This window comes from Leiobunum rupestre, chromosome 9 (genome assembly GCF_980474605.1).
Source record: "Leiobunum rupestre chromosome 9, qqLeiRupe1.1.hap1, whole genome shotgun sequence".
Taxonomy (NCBI): Eukaryota; Metazoa; Arthropoda; class Arachnida; order Opiliones; family Sclerosomatidae; genus Leiobunum; species Leiobunum rupestre.
Window position 1 is genome coordinate 12,475,850 of NC_143392.1, and position 7,502 is coordinate 12,483,351.

A 7,502-nucleotide genomic window follows, 5' to 3' on the forward strand; every position below is an offset into this window, starting at 1 on the left:
ACCCCCCTTCAAATTATAAACGCCCGACAAATGCTTATTTTTTATTACGTTTAAGGTGGGCGCCAAATTTAATATTAAAATTGTACCCCACTTAATCAAAACCGTTCCTACGCGCCTGTTTTTAGACACTAGGGGGCTCTGTGCTGAGAACTAAGCCTAGATTGCGCCATAACTCTGAAAATCAGTCTCGAGATATTATTTTTTATAATTGTCATACTTATTGGTATTATGTTACTTATGATACTACGCATGGCCGTTCATAAAAGCCCCCTCAATTACAACAGCACATTAAAATTAATAAATAACAAAAATTTTATTAATTTTTTTATTGTTTTACAACTAGAAAACTATTAATTAATGTATTAAATTGCTAGCGTACCTTAATATAAGTTATAATTATGATATATAACGTAACATTTACTACACGAAATTTATGAACGTTTTTTTCAAAAACAGTAATGTATCATTAAATATTGAAATATTTTCTATTGTAAAATAATTTTAAACAACCTGAATCAATAATTCTAAGGGGTTTTTTGATCAAATTATCTGGCAATGTCTGCACTTATTTTTATATATTTCGATCTAATAATATGAAGAAAAAAGACCATTTAGATCATACTATAAGTTTGAGTACTTTCTTTCCAAACTTGGCCCAAAGAAAAATAATAACTTTTTTCTTAAGTTGCCCTTTTTGGCCCATAAAAACGCCAAGCTCTGCGCAAAGAATAATGTTTTCCATTTTCTAACTTTAAGAAATAAATAACTTAAGATCTTGGCTGCGATATCACACAATCTTGTTAAGTAAAAAAAAAGGAATAAGGTTAAAATATCTCGTAAAAAAAAATTCCTGCCACTAAAACCATACGAAAATCCATATCTAAGAAAATTGAAAATGTTCAACATCCCAAAATTTATTTACAATCTCAGCTATATATATTCTAAATTTTATAAATATCTTTAAAAAAAGAGGCAAATAATTTCTCAATTACGAATACTAAAAAATTGAATTTCTATATATACTGAGCCATAAATTTCTAAATTTTACAAATTTAACAAAATAGGTAAAAGATGAAATCGCTTGTTCTTTTTCATCGCGAAATATCTTTTAGCTTAAGCACCGCATTTAGAAACCACGTGACTCGTTGAAAAAGCGATTGGATTAATTAATTAATTCGTTTATAAAATTTACATTTCCCGTGACGCCGCCCATAACCTCCGATGATAAAATTAAATATCCAAAATTCGATTTTGTATAAATCACGATTTTGAAGAGAGCAAACTTATCTTTAACGCGGAAAACGATTTAAAGCGGTGTTTTAAATGAAATGATACACTACCAAATCATATCCGCCGAGTTGGCTCTAAATGAACTTGAAATACTATTTTGTATATAATTGCCAATCACGTTGTTTTATGTTTGAAATCGTCTCGTTCTCTCTATACACAAATTATTTTGATGACAAATATTATATTGTCGAAATTCGTGCAATAAAAATTTGAAAAAGCTAATCGTTTTTTATTTCTTTATAAATGTAAGACTTGTTGTCAACGTAACTAGCGCCAATAACCCCTAGCGAAATTCGTTAATCCAACATAAATTTGGGTATTCATACTTCCTTAAACTATGGAAGACTTCTTCCATGCTTAAACCTAGGAGCAGCATTGAACTAACACGCAAGGAGAACCAGAGAGAATTTATAATATTATAAATTCTCTCTGGGAGAACTCAACCCGTCAAAAGTCGTGCATTTTATTGCGTATAATTTTCATTCCAAGGTTAGACGCTTTAGCGCCTGCTGTCGTCAGAAGGGGAAAATTCGGAAATTGTCTACTTCGCAACGCTGTTCGGACCTGATGACTTTTTTCGGACCATTATTACTGGTTTCTTTTTTGTTTTGTTATTTGTTTCGTCGCGTATTTTAATCTTTTGTTCGCTATCAGTATTTGTTAATTTTCCATGTGTTTTATTTTGAATCTGGAGCGCATGGTGTGAAGGCTATTTGCTATGTACACCAACTTATATCCATTCTTGTTATTCTGCCCCCCCCCCTTCCGTAACACGTTCAGCGTAAAGGATCGTCCAATGAAATTTGTACACAACACTGTGTTAGCGTGTTTAAAGGCTAGCTGCGTTCTCCTTGTGTTTGTTGGTCCTAGCTTAAACCAATTTAAGCTTTATTTAAATGACTATAATAATAATAATAATAATAATAATAATCAGTTAGGCTAATACCCAATGCACCACCTTAGGCCCAAGTCATCAAGCTACTTTTAAAGCCATTAATTCAGGTGACCGGGTTACAATGCGTAGGAGGGTGGCTGGGTGGTGGCAAGCCCGGCAAGCCACGCGAGCCAACAGCTCCCAGCACTCCCTATCCCCCTTAACCTTATCAATGTTTTATAAAAACGGGAAAACTGAAGATCTCAAGTTGACAAGATTATCGTAATTTCTCTGTGAGCAGACTCCTCCCCTTAAAGTCAATCAAATGGGCATCGCATCTCATTGGTTACCTAACACTTACGTCTTGTGGCGCGATTGAAACAGACGTATATTCATTGGGAGTTTCTTCGCAAGGATCCTGGTTTCTTCGTAGGCATACGTCATAATTAAGCCCCGCCTTGAAACGGCCGCCATAACATTAATTTCACGTCCCAGATCACGAGGCTAAACGCCACACGATAATCACGTGACCACCATGGGCGTCTTAATTTCATAGCCGCCCTATACGCGTTACCATGGTAACGAACGCGAGCCACTCCTTCGAGCAAGCTACGAATTTGATTTATTTAGAAAAAGATATGTTAAAAATTAAAAATTTAGGTTAAATTTTACAGATAGTCTTCTAACGACGCTCCTAAACGAAAGGTTCTCAAAATTAATAAATTATCCCTAACTATAAATAAGAACAAGAAGGCCAATGTTACTTGAAAAGGTGGGGTGGCGGAGTAAAAGGTGGGCTGGCGGAGTGGTTAGCACTTTCGCCTCGCAGCAAGAGGAGCCGTGTTCGATCCCAGCTTGTGGCACTGGGTGAAAACTCGGAACAAATCGTTCCGCGTTGAGTTTGCAAGTTCTCTCCCCACTGGTTTAAGGGGTTTTCCTCCGAGATCTTCGGTTTCCCCTTCCATAAAAACTTGTTGAGGTTAACGGCAATAGTGAGTGTAGGGAGCTGTTGGCTCGCGTGGCTTGCAGGGCTTGCCACCACCCTCCTACGCATTGTAACCCGGCCACCTGAATCAGTAGCCCCGCCAAGAATTTTCTGCACATAGGCCCAGCCTGATTTAGAGGCCCCATCTATAATGTTTATTTCAAAAATTTCCTGACTTTTAACGATTGTTTTTAAATTTTGACATGATTTCTAAAAGTTTCCCCTGCAATGGATTTTTTTAAAGGCATTTTAATCAAGGAATGACATTCGTCTATTAGATTTTTCCGAGGGGCAGGTCACTTCCATTTTGGCTGCGTCTTAATCATAGTAAAATGATTAAATCAGGGTAATCGTGATTAAATCAGGGTAATCGTGATTAAATCAGGGTAATCGTGATTAAATCAGGGTGATCGTCATTAAATGAGGGTAATCAAGATTAAATCAGGGTAATCAAGATTAAAAAATCTAATCTAGATTTAATCAATCTGATGTGTTTGTTCTTGTTAATTAAACACTCTCTATTGAAGCTATCAGATTTATTTCCATGATGATGATGATTTTTACATATGAAGTTTTAAGTAAGAGTACCGAACATGTCGGCAGCCGGTAGACCACTGTTTAGGTGGTCATAAAACTAGAGCTCCCTCAGCTTCCCCACCCATTGGCGCCCCCTGGCTATTATAGTTCATAACATCACCTCTTTTTTAAATAGACTGATTATAGTGTATTTTAACTACATTAACGATTAAACATTTCAGTTCATAAATTAAGTCTTTTAATTGATTTACGTCTTCGACTGGATCTTCGTACGTGTGGTCTGTGTCTACTCGACTGAGGCTCTTTGTCGAAATCTTGTCTAATAAGTATCCTTGATCGGGCTCCTTCTGATGATGTGGCTACTCTAGGAATAGAGATGCTTGTGGTAGGCTGTTGCTCTGGTCTCGAGTCTTGTCGTGGTAATAAGATAGGATTGCGACTCGGTGATCGACTTGGTGATGATTTGCTACTCCAGCTTGGAGATTCATTGTCAGGACTCAGGATTGGTGGTTGCTGATGACTCTGGATCGGTGGTTGTTGATGACTCTGGATCGGTGGTTGTTGATGACTCTGGATCAGTGGTTGTAATACTGATCTGTACCCTGCATCTGGATTTGGATTCATTTTACTGGCTCCAGTTGTTGATGTCTCAGACACGGTTGGTTTTAATAACTTTTCACTCCTTAGCTATTATTATTTACTTCTAGCATTTCAATTATAGGTTTATCGATGTTGATATTCTCATTACCTCTCTCCTCTTTAACGTTCGTTGGATGGACCATGTCAAGTTTGGTGCGGATTTCTCTTCCAAACATGATTTCCGCTGGAGATTTACCACTAATTTGCGGAGTGCGGCGATAGTTTATGAGAAATCTTGCTAGTCTTACGTCTAGAGATCCATTTGAGAATTTTTTTAAACCTTCGTCAATGACATCAGTGGCAGAGTTAGAAGTACCATCTATTTTTTTTAATGATGTCTTCACGGTACGCACCACCCTTTCAGCCTGACCATTTGAAGCAGGGTGATACGGTGCAATGGTCAAATGCTTGAAGCCGTTATTCTGCGTGAAGATTTGGAACTCGTTACTTGTGGCATTATCACTCACCAGGGTCTTCATAATTCCATAACGTGCCAAATTTTGTCGTAAGAATGTGATGACTACGGCTGAACTGCTTGTTGAAGTGACTCCGATTTCAATCCATTTCGAGGTAGAGTCCACTAATATTAATAAATATTTCCCATTTACCAGTCCGGCAAAGTCTATATGGACACGAGTCCACGGTTGGATCTCCTCGGGCCACTTCAAGTATTCAGCCTTTGGCATGGTTGCATTTGGCTGACAACTTGAACGTGCTCTAATTCTGTCCTCAATGTTGGTGTTCAATTCTGGCCACCAAACTTTGCTCCTGGCTAATCGCTTTGTTTGCACCATTCCCTGGTGTTAGAATGATTTATACCTTTCTTATATCTAATTTCATAGCTGTGCGCTCCTAATGTTAACCATTCTTATTTGCAATATACACCAATAGTTTACCTTCAGCTGTCGACCATTCTTTCCCCAGTCTCTTTGCAGATGACACAAAACTTATCAAAATTCTTAGTACAAACACATCTAACGCTGAGTTACAACAGGATCTCTCTAAAGTTGAATCTTGGCAAAAAATTCCGGTTTATCCTTCAACACCTCAAAATCCAATGTGTCTTGAAAAAGACTGTTTGTAATAGCTTAGTAGTCTTGAAAAAGGAAATGCGCGACTTTTGACGGGTTGCGTTATCCTTTTGTGGGGTGCTGTGTTTGTTGCTTATCGGTGTAACACAGTGTGTTGTACCTTCTCACTGACACCACGGCAAACAGGTGTCAGGTGCACCTTTCTGCCTAGCATGTAGTATTTCAGTCGATTCAAAAGATCAAGTTTTTAAGGGAAAAATCTGGAATAGCGGTCATTGGCAAAGAAACCTGCTTTCTAAATAAGCATTTTTAGAAGGCCCAAATGTAAAAATCTTACGAACTAAAAGTTTATTTCGATTTTGGAGGCCCAATCATAGGCACCTTTTTAAAAATTTGGAGGCCCCCAAGTAGGCCTACACTTTTTCAACGTAGGCACGTGCCTACTTGTGCCTATTGCTGGCGGGGAGCCTGACCTGAATTAAAGGCTTTAAAAAAGTCGCTCGATGACGTAGGCCTAAGGTGGTGCCTTGGGTATTAGCCTAGTTGATTATTATTAGCCTAGCTTTATACAGAAAGCCCTATAGGCCGATAAAAATATTTCGCCTAAGTTGTTCTCTTTCCCTAACTACTAGAGGATTTCGGAAAGGGGGTAGGAAGGGGAAGTAAGTCTGTGACGTATGTTCATCAGCAGCGCCATCTATGTACAGATATCAAAACTATAAAAAACGTTAAAAACAAATTTCGTCTGCTGCAGTATTTTTGTGGGAAACATAAGCCTTAGCAAGAATCGTGGCCTTACGCGAACGTTTCTTATGATTCACACGTCAATTATAAGTTAAAAATATAAAATGAATTTTAGGATCGTTTGCTGTTTTATTTAATTGCTATTTAATTTACATTTATCAAAAACATTAACAAACCTTTTCTTTGGAGAATCCATCGCTTCAAACTTGCCGATTCGCGAATTGCGAATTCGTTAGACTGCAAAAAAAATCGTCGAAGTTGGCCGTAAATTCCGACCAATCAGAGAAATCCTCTTTTTCGCAGGTTTACGCGGGGGAAGTACTGATGGGAAGTCTCCTCGTAGGATAATATTTTTATCGGCCTATTCAGTGGAAGCAGGAATCCATACCTTTACTTGGAATGCTTATCCGGGTGTATCGCGTATGGTAAGATCACTCTGACGGCTTTGGCCCCGCCTACGAGAGAAAAAATCCCCTCTGCGCGCGCTCCCCTCTCACGTTGTTGTTTGTTAAGTTAACATAGTGACGTCAAAAAAACCGTCAGCCACATCGAGACGAAAATCTGCCGCGATAAGCATTCCAAGTAGAGATACGGATTCCTGGTGTTAATTAATTCAAGCTTGTCGTAACTAAAATAAATCCTACAACGCCTTTCGGGAGATTACAAACAGTCTTCAACCTAACCATAATGCATCAAGCTAAACAATTAACCTTAGACCATGAATAAATTCAGGGTGATATGTAGAACAGAGATTTAATCAATGTCCAAGCCTTAATTACCACCAAAACGCCCTCGACCTACGAGGGTAATTACCTCAAAGACACGAAGAGAAGAAAGTGTTATATCTTGGTGGTGAATTATAATCGTACGCGACCATAGATCTAAGATTCTAGATCCTTAGACCAAAAGGTCACGGTTGAATGTTTCCACCTAGCGAGGATAAGTCGTCGAGGTTAAAACATCAAAGTGCGTCCCTTTATCCATGATCCATCGCGTGGCTCGCTTCCTCTACAAACTATAGTTGTTGGAAAAATAAAACGAAAGGATTATAGTTGGCATAGAAGTACAGCACTTTGGCGAGCTGGGGATCGTAATAGAGCTACGCTTCATCGGGATAAAACGTCCTGGGCTGGTAGGCGTCGAGTCCATTAGAAACAGCGCCATTACAAATAACCCAGAACCGGAGCTCATTAAAAGTCTGGAAAAAGCATTAGCAACTGCGCTGAGAGCACTTTATTCTCCGCGTCAACTAGTCGCCGAGGCTTAAGCCCTTAACGAGTATACCCCCCTTCTAGATCCAAGCTTTTCTCTTCCAACCAAAGTTACCGATCTATAGAAGTAATAAACTTAACCGCGTAACGTAATAAGCCTAAATTAAGTTCAAAATTGTACCTTAAAGATA